Source organism: Coregonus lavaretus (genome assembly GCF_964263955.1).
Source record: "Coregonus lavaretus genome assembly, chromosome: 1".
Lineage (NCBI taxonomy): Eukaryota > Metazoa > Chordata > Actinopteri > Salmoniformes > Salmonidae > Coregonus > Coregonus lavaretus.
The window spans coordinates 54,913,696-54,933,404 of record NC_139988.1 but is presented as its reverse complement, the minus strand read 5'-3'; the positions used below and the strand labels follow the sequence as shown (position 1 = coordinate 54,933,404).

At 42.8% G+C, this 19,709-nt stretch overlaps 1 protein-coding gene across 2 annotated transcripts in view; it reads right to left on the bottom strand.

The window, feature by feature from the left end:
- adgra1b (adhesion G protein-coupled receptor A1b) overlaps positions 1–19,709 on the bottom strand; it is a 282,388-nt gene that overhangs the window by 153,982 nt on the left and 108,697 nt on the right. The gene's annotated exons all lie outside the window — the stretch shown is intronic.

Genomic DNA, 19,709 nt, shown 5'->3' with positions numbered 1-19,709 from the left:
ATAACACCAATGCTAAATGACTGTATGTTTATCTATTACCAAGGTGACAGTTCAAATAAGGTACAAAGAGAGGGCTTATGATGATAAATGTCATGTCATTGCTACACGTAAGGGAATTGTAATTCATGAATAAGTTCATATTACCTAATATCACAACTAACCTGATACGTGTAGCTGTACTGTATGTCTCAGAGCTTAAGAGGTTTTGCAACAAAGTTGACGATATATGACTGAATGCCAGCCCAGGGCATCAACAACCCCTGTACGTCACATATCTGTGAATCAGCTAAGTGTCACTGATAATGCCCTCACCTCAACCCACCCTCTATAAGCAGAATTCAATCTACAATCCACAATAAAAACATGCCTTGCTATAAGGATTGTTGAAGCTCTGTATGCACAAATAAAACTTGTCAGGTAGTGCAGTGCAGCAGTCCAAAGTGTCAGAAAAATCATTATGCAGCAAAGTGTTCTGGCTACATAGCATAGGACAGCCAGCAGCAACCAGATAAGGAGGTGCTAGCTTCATAATGCTGCATTGTACAGCCAGCAGCACAGTACGGTACATGACCGTGGTAATGCAACAGAGGCACTTGATGAAACAGTGTGAGTGCTGTACTGCGGCAGGGCAGGACCAGGGAGGCAGGACCAGGGATGGGAATGGAGTGGAGGGTGTGTGTGTGTGTGTAGGATGGCAGAGGAATGCACAGTGAGAGGAGGGTAAGTGCTGTCTGCTCCAGCAAAAGGGTCATGTTTGAGCTGGTGGCTTCCAGGTCTGACCCTCTCAGGGAGGCAGGCGTGACAAAGAACAGCCAGGGCCGGAGTTAGTACAAAGCCCAGTCAGCTAGAAAGACTAAGCTCCAAAGGCACAAAGAGAACCAAATTTCCTCTGTCCCCCGTTCAGCGGAAATGGACAGATCTCCCTAAGGGCTGGGCGACTCGCTATCTCTATCCGTCGATGGAAATATTTCTCTTTCTCAATTTCTCTCTCTTTCTCTCTCTCTATCCCTCTCTCACACCCTCTCGCTGTCTGCTTCTCAATTTCCTTTCCCCTTCTCTTTATCTGTGGTGTTACCCTGTCTCTCACCAGTGGCGGTCAGTGCCGTTTAAGATTAGAGAGGAAGTAATTTTTTTAATGAGCATGGCCTTATTTCTATTACAGCATATTGGATGAATGTCATTCATATTCCATTCACCCAGCTCAATGTAACATCAATAGGTTTATGCTACTACATGATCCTCAAATTTTCCCAAAACCCATCATGAGGTTGCTACAACCTTGTCTACGAATGAAAGTTTATAACATAGGTGCACAGGTAGAGACAAATTGGGGTAATCAAGGTGACAGACAGTGACACATTCAATACCGCCTTGCACACTCTTGCCTGCATCTAGCTGATCTAGGGTGGAATCAGTAGTCCAAACAGTTGCAAACAATAGTTTATTTTGGACAAATTCAGGTAGGTTTATCCCTGTTTCGTTCCGTTTGCTTCCGTTTAACAAACGTTTTTCAACATAATCGGCGGAATGAATACACCCCAGATCACCGCATAGTTCACCTTCATAGCAACCACATACAAACAGCATAATCACTTTGCTCATTGTATAAGTCCTTCTCTCATCTACAGTTGAAGTCGGAAGTTTACATACACCTTAGCCAAATATATTTAAACTAAGTTTTTCACAATCCCTGACATTTAATCCTAGTAAAATTTCCCTGTCTTAGGTCAGTTAGGATCACCACTTTATTTTAAGAATGTGAAATGTCAGAATCATAGTAGAGAGAAATATTTATTTCTGCTTTTATTTCTTTCATCACATTCCCAGTGGGTCAGAAGTTTACATACACTCAATTAGTATTTCGGTAGCATTGCCTTTAAATTGTTTAACTTGGGTCAAACGTTTCGGGTAGCTTTCCACAAGCTTCCCAAATTAAGTTGGGTGAATTTTGGCCCATTCCTCCTGACAGAGCTGGTGTAACTGAGTCAGATTTGTAGGCCTCCTTGCTCGCACACACTTTTTCAGTTCTGCCCACACATTTTCTATAGGATTGAGGTCAGGGCTTTGTGATGGCCACTCTAATACCTTGATTTTGTTGTCCTTAAGCCATTTTGCCACAACTTTGGAAGTATGCTTGGGGTCATTGTCCATTTGGAAGACCCATTTGCGACCAAGCTGATGTCTTGAGATGTTGCTTGAATATATCCACATAATTGTCCTTCCTCATGATGCCATCTATTTTGTGAAGTGCACCAGTCTCTCCTGCAGCAAAGCACCCCCACAGCATGATGCTGCCACCCCGTGCTTCACGGTTAGGATGGTGTACTTCGGCTTGCAAGTTCTACCTTTTTCCTCCAAACATAACGATGGTCATTATGGCCAAACAGTTCTATTTTTGTTTCATCAGACCAGAGGACATTTCTCCAAAAAGTACAATCTTTGTGCAGTTGCAAACCGTAGTCTGGCTTTTTTATGGCGGTTTTGGAGCAGTGGCTTCCTTCTTGCTGAGCGGCCTTTCAGGTTATGTCGATATAACCTGAAAGGCCACATTTCGCTACACCCGCTATAACATCTGCTAAACACGTGTATGTGACAAATAAAATTTGATTCATAGGACTCATTTTACTGTGGATAAAGACACTTTTGTACCGGTTTCCTCCAGCATCTTCACAGGGTCCTTTGCTGTTGTTCTGAGATTGATTTGCACTTTTCGCACCAAAGTACGTTCATCTCTAGGAGACAGAACGCGTCTCCTTCCTGAGCGGTATGACGGCTGCGTGGTCCCATGGTGTTTATACTTGCGCACTATTGTTTGTACAGATGAAAGTGGTACCTTCAAGCGTTTTGAAATTACTCCCAAGATTGAACCAGACTTGTGGAGGTCTACAATTTTTGGCTGATTTCTTTGGATTTTCCCATGATGTCAAGCAAAGTGGCACTGAGGATGAAAGTAGACCTTGAAATACATACACCGGTACACCTCCAATTGACTCAAATTATGTCAATTAGCCTATCAGAAGCTTCTAAAGCCATGACATCATTTTCTGGAATTTTCCAAGCTGTTTAAAGACACACTCAACTTAGTGTATGTAAACTTCTGACCCACTGGAATTGTGATACAGTAAATTATAAGTGAAATACTCGGTCTGTAAACAATTGTTGGAAAAATTACTTGTGTCATGCACAAAGTAGATGTCCTAACCGACTTGCCAAAACTCTAGTTTGTTAACAAGAAATTTGTGGAGTGGTTGAAAAACGAGTTTTAATGACTCCAACCTAAGTGTATGTAAACTTCCGACTTCAACTGTATGTGCTCTCCTCCACTCACCTTTCCCTTCGCTTATGGACTTCAGTGCAAAACACAACATCTGTCTGTGACCAGACGAGAAAACCTTTCCAAGCCAATCCTTCATACCACAACCACTAACCGCTACACACAGCCTACATCATTGTCACCATATTAGCTAATGTCATAATTAACATACAAAAGTATGTGGACACCCCTTCAAATTAGTGGATTCGGCTATTTCAGCCACACCCGTTGCTGACAGGTGTATAAAATCGAGCACACAGCCATGCAATCTCCATAGGCAGTAGAATAGCCTTACTGAAGAGCTCAGTGATGCCACCTTTCCAACAAGTCAGTTTGTAAAATGTCTGCCCTGCTAGAGCTTCCCCGGTCAAATGTAAGAACTGTTATTGTAAAGTGGAAACGTCTAGGAGCAAAAACTGCTCAGCCGCAAGTGGTAGGCCAAAAAAGCTCACAGAACGGGTCCCCCGAGTGCTGAAGCATGTAGCGAGTAAAAATTGTATTTTCTCGGTTGCAACACTCACTACCGAGTTCAAAACTGCGTCTGGAAGCAACGTCAGCACAATAACTGTTCGTCGGGAGCTTCATGAAATGGATTTCCATGGGCGAGCAGCCACACACAAGCCTAAGATCATCATTCACAATGCCAAGCGTCGGCTGGAGGGGTGTAAAGCTTGCCGCCATTGAACCCTGGACAATGGAAACGCGTTCTCTGGAGTGATGAATCACGCTTCACCATCTGGCAGTCCGACGGACGAATCTGGGTTTGACGGATGCCGGGAGAACGCTACCTACCCCAATGTGTAGTGCCAACTGTCAAGTTTGGTGGAGGAGGACAAATGGGGGGAAATCTTAACGCTACAGCATACAATGACATTTTAGACAATTCTGTGCTTCCAACTTTGTGCCAACAGTTTGGGGAAGTCCCTTTCCTGTTTCAGCATGACAATGCCCCAGTGCACAAAGCGAGGTCCATACAGAAATGGTTTGTCGAGATCGGTGTGTAAGAACTTGACTGGCCTGCACAGTGCCCTAACCTCAACCCCATCGAACACCTTTGGGATGGGAAGCTACCTGCGGCGGCAGGTAGCTTAGTGGTTAAGAGCGTTGTGCCAGTAACCGAAAGGTCGCTGGTTCTAATCCCCGAGCCGACTAGGTGAAAAATCTGTCGATGTGCCCTTGAGCAAGGCACTTAACCCTAATTGCTCCTGTAAGTCGCTCTGGATAAGAGTGTCTGCTAAATGACAAAACAACAAACAACAACAACAACAATTGGAACACTGACTGCGAGCCAGGCCTAATCGCCCAACATCAGTGCCCGACCTCACTAATGCTCGTGACTGAATGGAAGCAAGTCCCTGCATAAATGTTCCAACATCTAGTGGAAAGCCTTCCCAGAAGAGTGGATGCCATTATAGCACCAACTCCATATTAATGCCCATGTTTTTGTAATGAGATGTTCGACAAGCAATCATCCACATACTTCTGGCCATGTAGCGTATCTACTACAACTAACGCATTAGTAAACCCGCTTCAATCACACAGTACAGTGTACAGCAAGCAGTTTAGCAGTTACACCGGTGGGCCTCGGTGGCAATAAATTAATAAAACCGAAAGCTTACCTTGACACGGAAGAGTTCCAGTGTTGGATAGTCTTAGCCAGCTAGCTAACATAAATAGCATTCCTCTCTGTTTGAGCCAGGTGTTTGAGCTAAATTAGTTAACTGCATTATCTAGCTAAATAAGTGAAAGTGAAAAAAAGACAATGAAATCCAAATAAAAATGTATTTAAATGCCAGGTTGTAATGCAACAAAATAGGAAAAACGCCAAGGGGGATGAATACTTATGCAAGGCACTGTACACACATTACCCCATAATGACAAAGTGAAAACATGTTTTCAGCAAATATATAGAAAATGAAATAGAGAAATATTTCATTTACATAAGTATTCACACCCCTTAGTCAATACATGTTAGAATTGGCAGTGATTACAGAATATTTTTTTCTGGGTAAGTCTCTAAGTGTTTTGCACACCTCGATTGTACAATATTTGCACATTATTATTTTAAGAATTAACTATCAAGTTGGTTGTTGAGCATTGCTAGCCAGCCACTTTCAAGTGTTGCTATAGATTTTCAAGCCGATTTAAGTCAGAACTGTAACTAGGCCACTCAGGAACATTCAATGTCGTCCTGGTAAGCAACTCCAGTGTATATTTGGCCTTGTGTTTTAGGTTATTGTCCTGCTGAAAGGTGAATTTGTCTCCCAGTGTCTGTTGGAAAGCAGACTGAACCAGGTTTTCCTCTAGGATTTTGCCTGTGCTTAGCTCTATTCCGTTTCTTTTTATCCCAAAAAACGATAGTATTTGACGATGAAAGCATACCCATAACATGATGCAGCCACCACCATGTTTAAAAATATGAAGAGTGGTACTCAGTGATGTGTAGCGTTGGATTTGCCCCAAAGATAACACTTTGTATTCGGGACATAAAGTTAATTATTTTGCCTTTTTTTTGCAGTTTTACTTTAGTGCCTTATGGCAAACATGATGCATGTTTGGGAATTTCTTTATTCTGTACAGGCTTCCTTCTTTTCACTTTGTCATTTAGGTTAGTATTGTGGATTAACTACAATGTTGTTGATCCATCCTCAGTTTTCTCTTATCACAGCCATTCAACTATGTAACTGTTTTAAAGTGGAACTGACAGCGTTTGAACTACTTTGCAGATATGAAACAGACAATCATAATATTAGTAAAAAATACAAAATTCCCAGTTTATGCTACAAAACCAACTTTATAAGAGGTTTTAAAAAAAGGTTCTATTCGACCAAAAATTCCATGACGTACAGTAAGGCATTGTTGGCAGAAGAGATGGATGCAGTTCAATGCATGATTAATATAATTCACCAATACATTTCTTGGTAGTCCCAAAAATATTGCTATCAGGTTGTAAATCAAAGCTGGCCTGGTACATTGTTTGCTACCTCCACCCATTCAGGATGCACTGTTTTAGTTTCAATGACTCAATATTTTTAACAAAAACGGACGACTTTAACTAAGGCTGGGAATTTCAATAGAATCAACCTAGCAAGGGCAATGATCACAAGTCAGTCATAATGTGGCTAATAGTCTAGCGCACGTTTCAAACACAAGGCGTGACACATTTCTATCCGGCCCGCACAATGATTTGGGTTGTCAATTCTTTTTTGCCCACTACCATAGCGCCCGCGTTGCGCTGCACTGTACTACAAGTCCAACATGCTGTACGCCAAACGGCAGTGCATTGCCACACACACAACCCTCCTCCCAGACCCACACAGTGTGCAGCGGAGGGAAACTGTACAGACCTGCCACAGTCCTAGCTAGGCTACTAAAATGTTGCAGTCTGGCTTCTGCTTTTAAAGCTTGATAATGAATAACCAAAAAACTAAACTTGCAACAAAACACCATGCAAAGGAGAAATATGTAGGCCTATTACAGCAACATTTGAGGCGTAGCCTGGCTACTCAACTACAATACATTTTGAGTGCACCATACAGCAATGCTAGACAACCTGGACTCTTTCTTTCTAAAATTAGCCTCCGAAATTGTCGCAACCCCTATTACTAGCCTGTTCAACCTCTCTTTCGTAACGTCTGAGATCCCCAGAGATTGTAAAGCTGCCACCGTCATCCCCTTCTTCAAAGGGGGTGACACTCTAGATCCAAACTGTTATAGACCTATATCCATCCTGCTCTTCGAAAGTATTTGAAAGCCAAGTTAACAAACAGATCACCGACCATTTCGATTCCCACCGTACCTTCTCCGCTATGCAATCCGGTTTCCGAGCTGGTCATGGGTGCACCTCAGCCACGCTCCACGTCCTAAACAATATTATAAATGCGATCGATAAAAGACAGTACTGCGCAGCCGTCTTCATCGACCTGGCCAAGGCTTTCGACTCTGTCAATCACCGCATTCTTATTGGCAGACTAAATAGCATTGGTTTCTCTAATGACTGTCTCGCCTGGTTCACCAACTAATTCTCAGATAGAGTTCAATGTGTCAAATCGGAGGGCCTGTTGTCTGGCCCTCTGGCCGTCTCTATGGGGGTGCCACAGGGTTCAATTCTCGGGCCGACTCTATTCTCTGTGTATATCAATGATGTCGCTCTTGCTGCTGGTGACGCTCGGATCCACCTCTATGCGGACTACACCATTTTGTATACATCTGGCCCTTCATTGGACACTGTGTTAACAAACCTCCAAACGAGCTTCAACGCCATACAACACTCCTTCCGTAGCCTCCAACTGCTCTTAAACACTAGTAAAACTAAATGCATGCTCTTCAACCGAACGCTGCTTGCACCCGCCCACCCGACTAGAATCACTACTCTCGGCGGGTCTGACCTAGAGTATGTGGACAACTACAAATACCTAGGTGTCTGGTTAGACTGTAAACTCTCCTTCCAGACTCACATTAAGCATCTCCAATCAAAAGTTAGATCTAGAATCTGCTTCCTATTTCGCAACAAAGCCTCCTTCACTCATGCTGCCAAACATGCCCTCGTAAAACTGACTATCCTGCCGATCCTTAACTTCGGCGATGTCATTTACAAAATAGCCTCCAACACACTACTCAGGAAATTGGATGTAGTCGATCACAATGCCATCCGTTTTGTCATCAAAGCCCCATATACTATCCACCATTGTGACCTGTACGCTCTTGTTGGCTGGCCCTCACTACATACTCGTCACCAAACCCACTGGCTCCAGGTCATCTATAAATCACTGCTAGGCAAATCCCTGTCTTATCTTAGCTCACTGGTCACCATAGCAACACCCACCCGTAGTCTGCGCTCCAGCAGGTATATCTCACTGGTCATCCCCAAAGCCAACACCTCCTTTGGCCGCCATTCCTTCCAGTTCTCTGCTGCCAATGACTGGAACGAACTGCAAAATTCTCTGAAGCTGGAGACACTTATCTCCCTCACTAACTTTAAGCATCAGTTGTCAGAGCAGCTTACCGATCACTGCACCTGTACACAGCCTTTCTGAAATTAGCCCACCCAACTACCTCATCCCCATATTGTTATTTATTTTGCTAATTTGCACCCCAGGATCTCTATTTGCACATCATCTTTTGCACATCTATCATTCCAGTGTTAATACGAAATTGTAACTATTTTGCACTATGGCCTATTTATTGCCTTACCTCCATAACTTACTACATTCGCACACACTGTATATATATTTTCTGTTGTATTTTTGACTTTATGTTTTGTTTACCCCATATGTAACTATGTGTTGTTGTTTTTATCGCACTGCTTTGCTTTATCTTGGCCAGGTCGCAATTGTAAATGAGAACTTGTTCTCAACTGGCTTACCTGGTTAAATAAAGGTCAAATAAAATATAATAAAAATGCTGCGTTCATTATTTATTTAGCAAGTTAAAAACATGTCGTCTAACATTTGCTAGCTAGCTACTAAGAGGATCTTACATCATTGGAGGAGTGGGTGAGTGACCAACGTTTTCCTCATATTGTTTTTCGGTGGCTACAGCTAGAGATGCAGGTGTCCTTTGGTTAGCTAGCAAGAAATGTGAATTGCTTTGCTAGCTAGCTAGCTATACTGAACTTGAATAACTGTTATACACAGTTAGCATATCTCTTAGTTGTCAATCAAATGTATTTGACATCGATCAAATGGGTGGGCAGGCAAGTTCTCATTCAGTTGTCAAAACATGAGTTGGGACAAGCATGCATTGGCAGGCAAGCTGCAGAAGGATGAGCAGGCTACTATTTCCCATCGTTTAGTTGATGGCCAACTAGCTGAAAAGGTTTGAGAGGGTTTATCTAATGTTCCCTCATGAGATTTTAGCTCATCTCGTTCTGGCTAGCATTAGCTAGTTGTTGATCTTGTTGTTGTTGATGTGCATAGACAACTGCGGGAGAGATAACCTACATTTTCATGGTTGTTTGATCAATAGGACTGTGAAGTTCCCAAATGTAAGAGGACTCCCGTGGTATTTACATATTTGCAGAAATCCATTCAGGTGTATTTTGTGGCTTTTAGCAAATGTGTTCTAATGATCTAAAGTCGCGCTGTTGCTACTGCCTGTAACACACATCCAGTTCAAAGTGAATGATGGCAGGCCAGTCCTGGACAAGACAGCTGTTTTATTATGTTTTATTTACTGCAGTGTCTATTAGTTATCCAAACGCACGGCCGCCTTCCCACTCTATATTGCTATAGAATGTTCACAAATGCCTAACTATACGTCATTCCCAAACATTCTATTTACATTACATTACATTTATGAAAACGTGAAAATGACCATATCTAAGTACTCGCTTGACAGTGTCACATTCTTTCATGTTGCTAAAACACTGTCAGTTCCACTTAAAAGTCCTCTCCAGCAACTGAGTTAAGAAGGACGCCTGGATCTTTGTAGTGACTGGGTGTATTGATACACCATCCAAAGTGTAATTAATTAATTCACCATGCTCAAAGGGACATTCAATGCCTGTTTGTTTTTTTACCCATCTACCAATAGGTGCCCTTCTTTGCAAGGCATTGGAAAACCTCCCTGGTCTTTGTAGTTAAATCTGTGTTTGAAATTCACTGCTCGACTGAGAGACCTTAGAGATAATTGTATGTGTGGGGTGCCGAGATGAGATAGTCATAAAAAAATAATGTTAAACACCATTATTGCACACGGAGTGAGTCCATGCAACTTATTATGTGAATTCTTAAGCAAATGTTTACTCCTGAACTTATTTAGGCTTGCCATAGCAAAGGGGTTGAATACTTACTGACTCAAGACATTTTAGCTTTTATTTTTTTTATTAATTTGTAGAAGTTTCTAAAAACATAATTCCACTTTGACATTATGGGGTATTTTGTGTAGGCCAGTGACACAACATCCATTTTAAATTCAGGCTGTAACACAACAAAATGTGAAAAAAGTCAAGGGGTGTGAATACTTTCTGTGAGGCCGGTGGGACGTACTGCCAAGTTCTCTAAAACGACGTAGGAGGCAGCTTATGGTAGAGAAATGAACATTCAATTATCTTGCAACAGCTCTGGTGGACATTCCAATTGCATGCTCCCTCAAAACTTGAGACTTGTGAGACTAAATTGTCCCAAGAACAAGGTACACATGTGTAATGATTATGCTGTTTAATCAGCATCTTGATATCTTGTCAAAGGAGAAATGCACACTAACAGGGATGCAAACAAATTTGTGCCAAAAATGTTTGAGAAATAAGCTTTTTGTGCGTATGGAAAATGTCTGGGAAATTTTATTCCAGCTCATGAAACATGGGACCAACACTTTACATGTTGCGTTCATATTTTTGTTCCGTGTAAAAATTATATATTTTAAGTTTTACTATTTGTATTTTTATGAACTTCACTGAGTAGGATGGTCCTCCCCTTCCTTCTCTGAGGAACCTCCACTATCGCTCTCATTCTTTCTCAATTCCAGTTGTCTTTTTGCTTCCCCCTTCCCCCTTCTTATTGTGAAGGTTTCACAGTGTTTAGCATTCAGCTGCAGCATCGCAGGCCTGTTTGCATCAGAGACCTACTCCAGGAAAAATACACTTCTTGGAGGGAATTATTTTTCACAGTATGCTTTTGCAGTTATGGTGCACAAATGCACATGCACTCATACGCTACAAGTATGTGGACACCTGCTCGTTGAACATCGCATTCCAAAATCATGGGCATTAATATGGAGTTGGTCCCCCCCTTTGCTGCTATAACAGCCTCCACTCTTCTGGAAAAGGCTTTCCACTAGATGTTGGAACATTGCTGCAGGGACTTGCTTCCATTCAGCCACAAGAGCATTAGTGAGGTCGGGCACTGATGTTGGGCGATTCAGGCCTGGCTCGCTATCGGCGTTCCAATTCATCCCAAAGGTGTTCAATGGGGTTGAGGTTAGGGCTCTGTGCAGGCCAGTCAAGTTCTTCCACACCGATCTCGACTAACCATTTCTGTATGGACCTCGCTTTGTGCACGGGGGCATTGTCATGCTGAAACAGGAAAGGGCCTTCTCCAAACTGTTCCCACAAAGTTGGAAGCACAGAATCGTCTAAAATGTAATTGTATGCTGTAGCGTTAAGATTTCCCTTCACTGGAACTAAGGGGCCTAGCCCGTACTATGAAAAAGAGCCCCAGACCATTATTCTCCCTCCACCAAACTTTACAGTTGGCACTATGCATTCTCCTGGCATCCGCCAAACACAGATATGTCCGTCGGACTGCCAGATGGTGAAGCGTGATTCATTACTCCAGAGAACGCGTTTCCACTGCTCCAGAGTCCATGCATTGCGCATGATGATCTAAAGGCTTGTATGTGGCCATGGAAACCCATTTCATGAAGCTCCCAACAAACAGTTATTCTGCTGACGGCTGACGTTGCTTCCAGAGGCAGTTCGGAACTCTGTAGTGAGTGTTGCAACCGAGAAAATACAATTTTTACGTCCTACGTGTTTCAGCACTCGGCGGTCCTGTTCTGTGAGCTTGTGTGGCCTACCACTTCGCGGCTGAGCAGTTTTTGCTCCTAGATGTTTCCACTTCACAATAACAGCACTTACGAACACACCCACAGACACAAACACAATAAGTATCTGCAATGAAACCCATGAAATTAATGGATGAATGTTAATGTCTTAAACATGGCATTCGGCACACATACGATTAATTTTGAGTAATTAGGATATGAATCGTGTGGGGGAATTTGCATGATTTTCTCTGTGCTTCCTCAGGTCAAAGTGCTAATGAACAGCCTTCACTCTGTCGATACCCACTGGCTTAATTCCTCCATTGGTTTGTGCACAGAATTCTCAACAACACTGCTAGTCTGTATCTACATTATGATGGAATTTTTAAGAGAGCATATTTACAGTGCATTCGGAAAGTATTCAGACTCCTTCCCTTTTTCCACATTTTGTTACATTACAGCCTTATTCTAAAATGGATTAAATAAATAAATATCCTCATCAATCTACACAATACCCCATAATGACAAAGCGAAAACTTTTATTCTAAATAAAAACAGAAATACCATATTTACACAAGTATTCAGACCCTTTGCTATGAGACTCGAAATGGAGCTTTGGTGCATCCTGTTTCCATTGATCATCCTTGAGATGATTCTACAACGTGATTAGAGTCCACTTGTGGTACATTCAATTGATTGGACATGATTTGGAAAGGCACACCAGCTCCAGAGCGCTCAGGATCTCAGACTGGGGCGAAGGTTCACCTTCCAACAGGACAACGACCCTAAGCACACAGCCAAGACAACGCAGGAGTGGCTTCGGGATAAGTCTCTGAATGTCCTTGAGTGGCCCAGCCAGAGCCCGGACTCGAACCCAATCAAACATCTCTGGAGAGACCTGAAAATAGCTGTGCAGCGACACTCCCCATCCAACCTGACAGAGCTTGAGAGGATCTGCATAGAAGAATAGGAGAAACTCCCCAAATACAGGTGTGCCAAGCTTGTAGCGGCATACCCAAGAACACTCGAGGCTATAATTGCTGCCAAAGGTGCTTCAACAAAGTACTGAGTAAAGGGTCTGAATAGTTATGTAAATGTGATATTTCCGTCTTTTATTTGTATTAAATTTGCACAAATTTCAAAAAAACTGTTTTCGCTTTGTCATTATAGGGTATTGTGTGTAGATTGATGAGGGGAAAAAAACACTTTAATCAATTTTAGACTAAGGCTGTAACCTAACAAAATGTGGATAAAGTCAAGGGGTCTGAATACTTTCCAAATGCACTGTATATGCAAATGAGGTGCATATAATTATCTTTATTTTATACAGTATAAAAACATAACTGATATACCACTGACATTTTACAATAAATGGAATACCTGAATCCCCACCAAAATGCCTGAACTCCGTGCCAGTACAATGTTTTATGTGCTATAATTCAGTCAATATCTGATGGATTAAAAAAATTCAAAAAGTTACGAGTATATTCATCCATTGTCCAAATGTTGCAGTTATTAGCATTGTTTTTTAAACCTTTAAACAATTTAGATGATCGTTGCTAAATACATCTTGGAAATATGGGGCACTTCAATGAGTTCCAAATCTGTTCCACATAGAGGAGCACAATCATGGTAAGCAAAAAAGACATCAATGTGATTCTAGCAGACATTTTTAATCGCACCCTCACAGTGCATAAAAACACTGTTTTACTCATTACACTTGGAGGCGTGATATCTTGAAACTGCTCTTTTAATGCTGTCACTTAAATTAAACAATGTGAAAATGCAAGGCAAACATTGCCATTGTGAGCAGCAGTATTCAAACATATTTTGGATTATTGCAGTGTCCCACTATTCAAAACTGTTATTTTATGCATGAGTGTGTGATTAGGTGGGAAAATGTCAGCCTAGATGTCTAATTGTCAGACTTTGAACCTAAACATAGTCAGGCTTTTTCTAAGAATCAGATTCACCGTCAAAGGACAAAGATTGATCAGCAGTTAAATTAAGGACATAACATAAGACAATGTAGAAAACTGAAAAATGCTCGTGGGCAATTACATCAGATAAGATGAATTGTGTTTACCAGATGGCACTGAAAGACAATCTGCTTTGATGATAAGTAGGTAATAATATGAACGATGTAGAGTTAAACTCAGGTGAGCTTATCAAAGACAGCATCATTAGCTTTCTGTCACACATTGAGTCCATGAGAATGCTTCTCCTCTCTAGAACTAATCTCTATTATTAGGCATGCAAAATGTGTGAAATTAAACTAAATGCATGATTATATCTTTTTTTGTGTTTTCATTTTAAATAGTACAGTAGTTTACTGGCAGACTCTATAAAATACTGTATGATGCACCTGATATTCTGTTATTAGACATTCTGTTGGAAGTAAAAAGGCCAAAACTAACTGTGCAGCTTGGCAGAAGGGTATGGGGGGAGTGTGTGGTCTTTGAGTGGAATTCTTTTGAGGAAATCCACAAACCTATTTCACTGTTATCCAACCCAATTAGCTACCAGCCAGACATTTGAAACCATTTGTGTTGGATGGAGCTGGTGGCTGAGGTCTGGCATCTATCGTGTGTGTGTGTGTGTGTGTGTGTGTGTGTATATGTGTGTGTGTCTGTGTGTCTGTGTGCATGCGTGAGTGCATCTGTGGTGCAATGCTGACACTATGTCTCTCGTTTGGCTGTGCATGGTATTTGTGCCATCGTTCAGTTTAACCTGGCACAGCACTAAACGTGCATGAGAAACAGCTAGTGTGAGAGAGAGGAGATCAGACACTCAGAGAGCGGTTGATAAAACAGCACTTTGGCTTAACACTAGAACCGCTGGGCGTCGATGGACCCCCGTTCAAGCTAATGAGCAGTCATTCAGACAGCAACATTCTAACAGTGTCATTCATATATTTCATATATGCTATAGCAAAAATACTCATTTGTTTGTGTTTATGAAGGCCTTGGGTAACATTAGAATATGATTTGTACTTTATTTCAACTAACACAATAGCATTTTCACTAGTTTATGTAACTGTAGGCTATATAGAGCATTCGGAAAGTATTCAGACCCCTTGACTTTTTCCTCATTTTGTTAGGTTACAAATGTATTAAAAATAGAAAACGGAAATACCTTATTTACATAAGTATTCAGACACTTTGCTATGAGACTCGAAATTGAGCTCCGGTGCATCCTGGTTTCATTGATCATCCTTGAGATGTTTCTACAACTTGATTGGAGTCCACCTGTGGTAACTTCAATTGATTGGACATGATTTGGAAAGGCACACACCTGTCTATATAAGGTCCCACAGTTGACAGTGCATTTTAGAGCAAAAACCAAGCCATGAGGTTGAAGGAATTGTCCGTAGATCTCCGAGACAGGATTGTGTCGAGGCACAGATCTGGTGAGGGGTACCAAAACATTTCTGCAGCATTGAAGGTCCCCAAGAACACAGTGGCCATCCTCATTCTTAAATGGAAGAGGTTTGGAACCACCAACACTCTTCCTAGAGCTGGCCACCACGGCCAAACTGAGCAATTGGGGGAGAAGGGCCTTGGTCAGGGAGCTAACCAAGAACCCAATGGTCACTCCGACAGAGCTCCAGAGTTCCTCTGTGGAGATGGGAGAACCTTCCAGAAGGACAACCATCTCTGCAGCACTCTACCAATCAGGCCTTTATGGCCAGACGGAGGCCACTCCTCAGTAAAAAGGCACATGACAGCCCGCTTGGAGTTTGCCAAAAGGCACCTAAAGGACACTCAGACCATGAGAAACAAGAGCCTCTGGTCTGATGAAACCAAGATTGAACTCCTTGGCCTGAATGCCAAGCGTCACGTCTGGAGGAATCCTGGCACCACCCTACGGTGAAGCATGGTGGTGGCAGCATCATGCTGTGGGGATGTTGTTCAGCAGCAGGGACTGGGAGACTAGTCAGGATCGAGGGAAAGATGAACGGAGCAAAATACAGAGAGATCCTTGATGAAAACCTAGAGCGTTCAGAACCTCAGACTGGGGGCGAAGGTTCACCTTCCAACAGGACAACGTCCCTAAGCACACAGCCAAGACAACGCAGGAGTGGCTTCGGGACAAGTCTCTGAATGTCCTTGAGTGGCCCAGCCAGACCCGGACTTGAACCCGATCTAACATCTTTGGAAAGACCTGAAAATAGCTGTGCAGCGACGCTCCCCATCCAACCTGACAGAGCTTGAGAGGATCTGCATAGAAGAATAGGAGAAACTCCCCAAATACAGGTGTGCCAAGCTTGTGGCGTCATACCCAAGAACACTCGAGGCTGTAATCGCTGCCAAAGGTGCTTCAACAAAGTACTGAGTAAAGGGTCCGAATACTTTCCGAAAGCACTGTATGTAAAATCTAAAAATCTAAAATAAAAAAAGCCCAAATTCAAGAGTTCAATCAATTTTATTTGTGGAGTGCCTTTGTTAAAAAGATGAAACAGAAAGCGTATGTGTTGGAACCTGGTAACAGCTTGTTTTTATAACGACAATATAAAATACAAAATATCCCAACCACAAAGAAGTGCAGTCAAAAGACACGCGGTCAAATGATGAAAAAACATCCGTTTCCTAAACATCATTATAAGCGCCAAGTGGCCTTGATAAATAGTGAAACTCGGTACAAAAGCAATATAATGTATATAACTGTCAATTATTGTCAGCTTGTGCTTGTGTGCATCTTCACCCAATGGCATCAGTTGGATTTCATTTAGCTGTTATCCCTTGTCCTAACAGTTGGCACAATTTTTGCAACTTTCACTTACATTTTACATTTTAGTCATTTAGCAGACGCTCTTATCCAGAGCGACTTAAAGTTAGTGAATACATATTTTTTTTATACTGGCCCCCCGTGGGAATCGAACCCACAACCCTGGCGTTGCCCATGAGTCTCCCGGTCGCGGCCGGCTGCGACAGAGCCTGGATTCGAACCAGGATCTCTAGTGGCACAGTTAGCACTGCGATGCAGTGCCTTAGACCACTGCGCCAAAGTGTGCTTGACACACTTTGACATACCTTTGTTTGGTTGTAGTGCGTAATAGTATGCGGTTTTCTCTTGATTGTGTCCCATTGTCTTGTCATTCTTTAGCACCGTTGTGGAGTATAACGCCTGTGCAGGTGCCTTATTTTGTGCAGAGGGAGGGAGCTCCCGTCTCACTTTGTTCATGGTGCCGGCCAAACTTGTTTTCTTTGCAAGCAACTTGTTCGCCAATGACAGTGAAGTGAAGAAATTGTCCATGGTGACATTGCACCCCTTGCCAATATAAGGTTTCACAAGCCTCATCACCACATTCTCTGACACTAGCGCCTGCTGCCCGATGTGGATATTTTCCCAGAGATTGAAAGCCATTCAGCATGTACAATTACGCACGCTCTCGCTGTGTAGCCTACTCCAAGTAGGCCAGAGTAGACTGATAAGGCTGCTTTGATTAAGTGAAGTGATATAGTGTACATACCATTTTAAGATTAGGCCTATAATTAGAATGGATCAATACAATAGAATGGCCCGCCCTGTTCTTCATTCACAATTGGTGATTTCACTTCTTTCGCTTCCCCTCGCTCATCAACTCACCCATTCTCCTTATCATACTTTACATCATTTATTAAATCTGTTGTTATATGTGTTTCGAGGCAATTGTCGTGGGGATTATCAGCTGGGCACTGCACTTTCAACTGTCGGAAGAAGGAGAGGAGCAGGCCCTACTGTTGGGAGAAGGAGGGGCAACTGGGGAAAACCATTTTAAAAAATGACATGCCCTCCTAAAACTGGTTATAACTCCAGTTCTGTTTGTGATATTAAAGATTCTGACAACAGCAGTGTGATATATAGACTTATTTAGGAAAAGTCAAGGACGGAGGGCGGTATGAGTAAAAAAATGGCAGAGTAATACAAAAACAATCATGAGCAGTCAAAATGACTGCTTTAGCGGTCCTAAAGTTAAACACCATCAGAGTACACTGAACTAACGACAGCACAAAGAGGGGGTGGTCTACAATTAATCTAAACATGAGACAACATACTGGGGAAAGGAGAGATGGGAACAGTGATATGTGTGGAAGCAGCCTCTCCTCCTAAAGGATGTTGTAGGTCTGAGTCGGTTTTACTGAGGGTGTGAGAGTGGAAGAACCGTGTGTGTGTGTGTGTGGCCTGAATGGATTTGCTCTCTAAATGAACACTGAACACACACGATGTCCTCATAGTCAACGTAATGAGGAGTGGGACAGTCAAAGGGAACCACTGAGCCCTGCAACCCCCCTGCACCTACACCTCCAGCCACCGGGAGGCACTACAAACAGAAGTTGAATTGCCCCCCAATGGGAGAAGCCTTGCCTAGGGACATGTGCCAGTAACCACCATATTGGAATTCAAAGGGGGGAATCCCAACATAACTGTTGTCTACATCAGGATGACATCGCTCATTTGGTGAGAGCCACAAACAATTGCTATTGTCATGTAGCAATAGCTAAATATTGTCAGTTATTGCTGGTTGAGTTGACTGTCATTGTTTTCCACAAGAAAATAACCCAATAACAGTAAACTGATTTCTCCAGGATTCCTATTCTAATCCTGTAAATGGCATTCCTATGCACAAAACAATCCTACCCGATGCCTACATGAGAAATTACTGGGGTGGAAAAGCGCAATCTAAACAGGGGATGTGAGGGGCTGCCAGGGCGGCTGTTACAGTGCAGTGAGGAAGGGCCTGTGAGGCCGTGCCAGATCGGCAGTAATTGGAGGGGCCTTCGCATATGCAGTGCCACGTCGGAGGGTTGTACTCCCAGAGCAGAGGAGAGCAAGAAAGAGTCCAGTGCCAGGGTTTAAAAAAGCCTAGTTAGGAGAGAGAGGCAGCGAGAGAGGACTGAGAGCAAGAGACAGAGAGAGAGATAGGGCTGAGAGTGAGAGAGAGAGAGAGAGAGAGGGCTGGCTGGCAGCATCCCCATCCCAACCCTAAGTAGCCTCACTGCTGCTCTGAGCGCCCCTCACAATCAATGACAATCACTCCCTGTCTATCAAGCCACACAGGTTTGGTTTGGAATTGGTTCACTTCTATAAGCCTAGTCATACTCTCAACCTCTGTCATTGATCATCACAAAGGGACAGCTTAGTCATTAAAGGACTGTGTTGCTTTCTCCCCCATGGCTATTTTATCTCAAAATACTGCATAGCTGCACTGGGCCCTCCGACCAAGCTAAATAATAGCTGAACATACTAGACAGTCTAATCTAATCAGAAGAGGACACAGTTAAGAAACACGCAGAAACACGCAGGCACGCAAGCAAACACGCAGACACACACTCACCCACACATCCGCACGCGCACACACACACACACACACACACACACACACACACACACACACACACACACACACACACACACACACACACACACACACAGTAGCTGAAGGGTATAACTACATACTGAAATATTGCAAAACAATGCCCCTTCAATGCCAGAGGAGTGTTTTTCCCTGTCTGCATCTGTAGACCGTAAGGTGTCTGCTGAAGTGGCATCTGTCATTTGGGATGAGCCAGCAGGCGTTATGACAGGATAACAGTGATTTAGTGTGACACGGATACAAGGCCACAGTATCCATCACAGGTGAGTGGCCTGCATACTCGGACTTCAAAACTAACCCACCAATCCCCACTCCTCCCCCTTTACAGCGCAGCCTATCACGGCTGATTTACACCATGACACGGCACCAAAACAGGATGTCAACTTATGGAGAGTAATAGACACCATCAACTGTGCCAGACAGGAGCCCTGCCCTGTTATTCTTACACAACGAGCAGTGGGTACATTTCATTATTTACCATAATAAGCTGCATTATGTACAGAAATATAGACAGAGAAACTTTAGGACAGAAATAAAAACGTCCAATTGTGATTA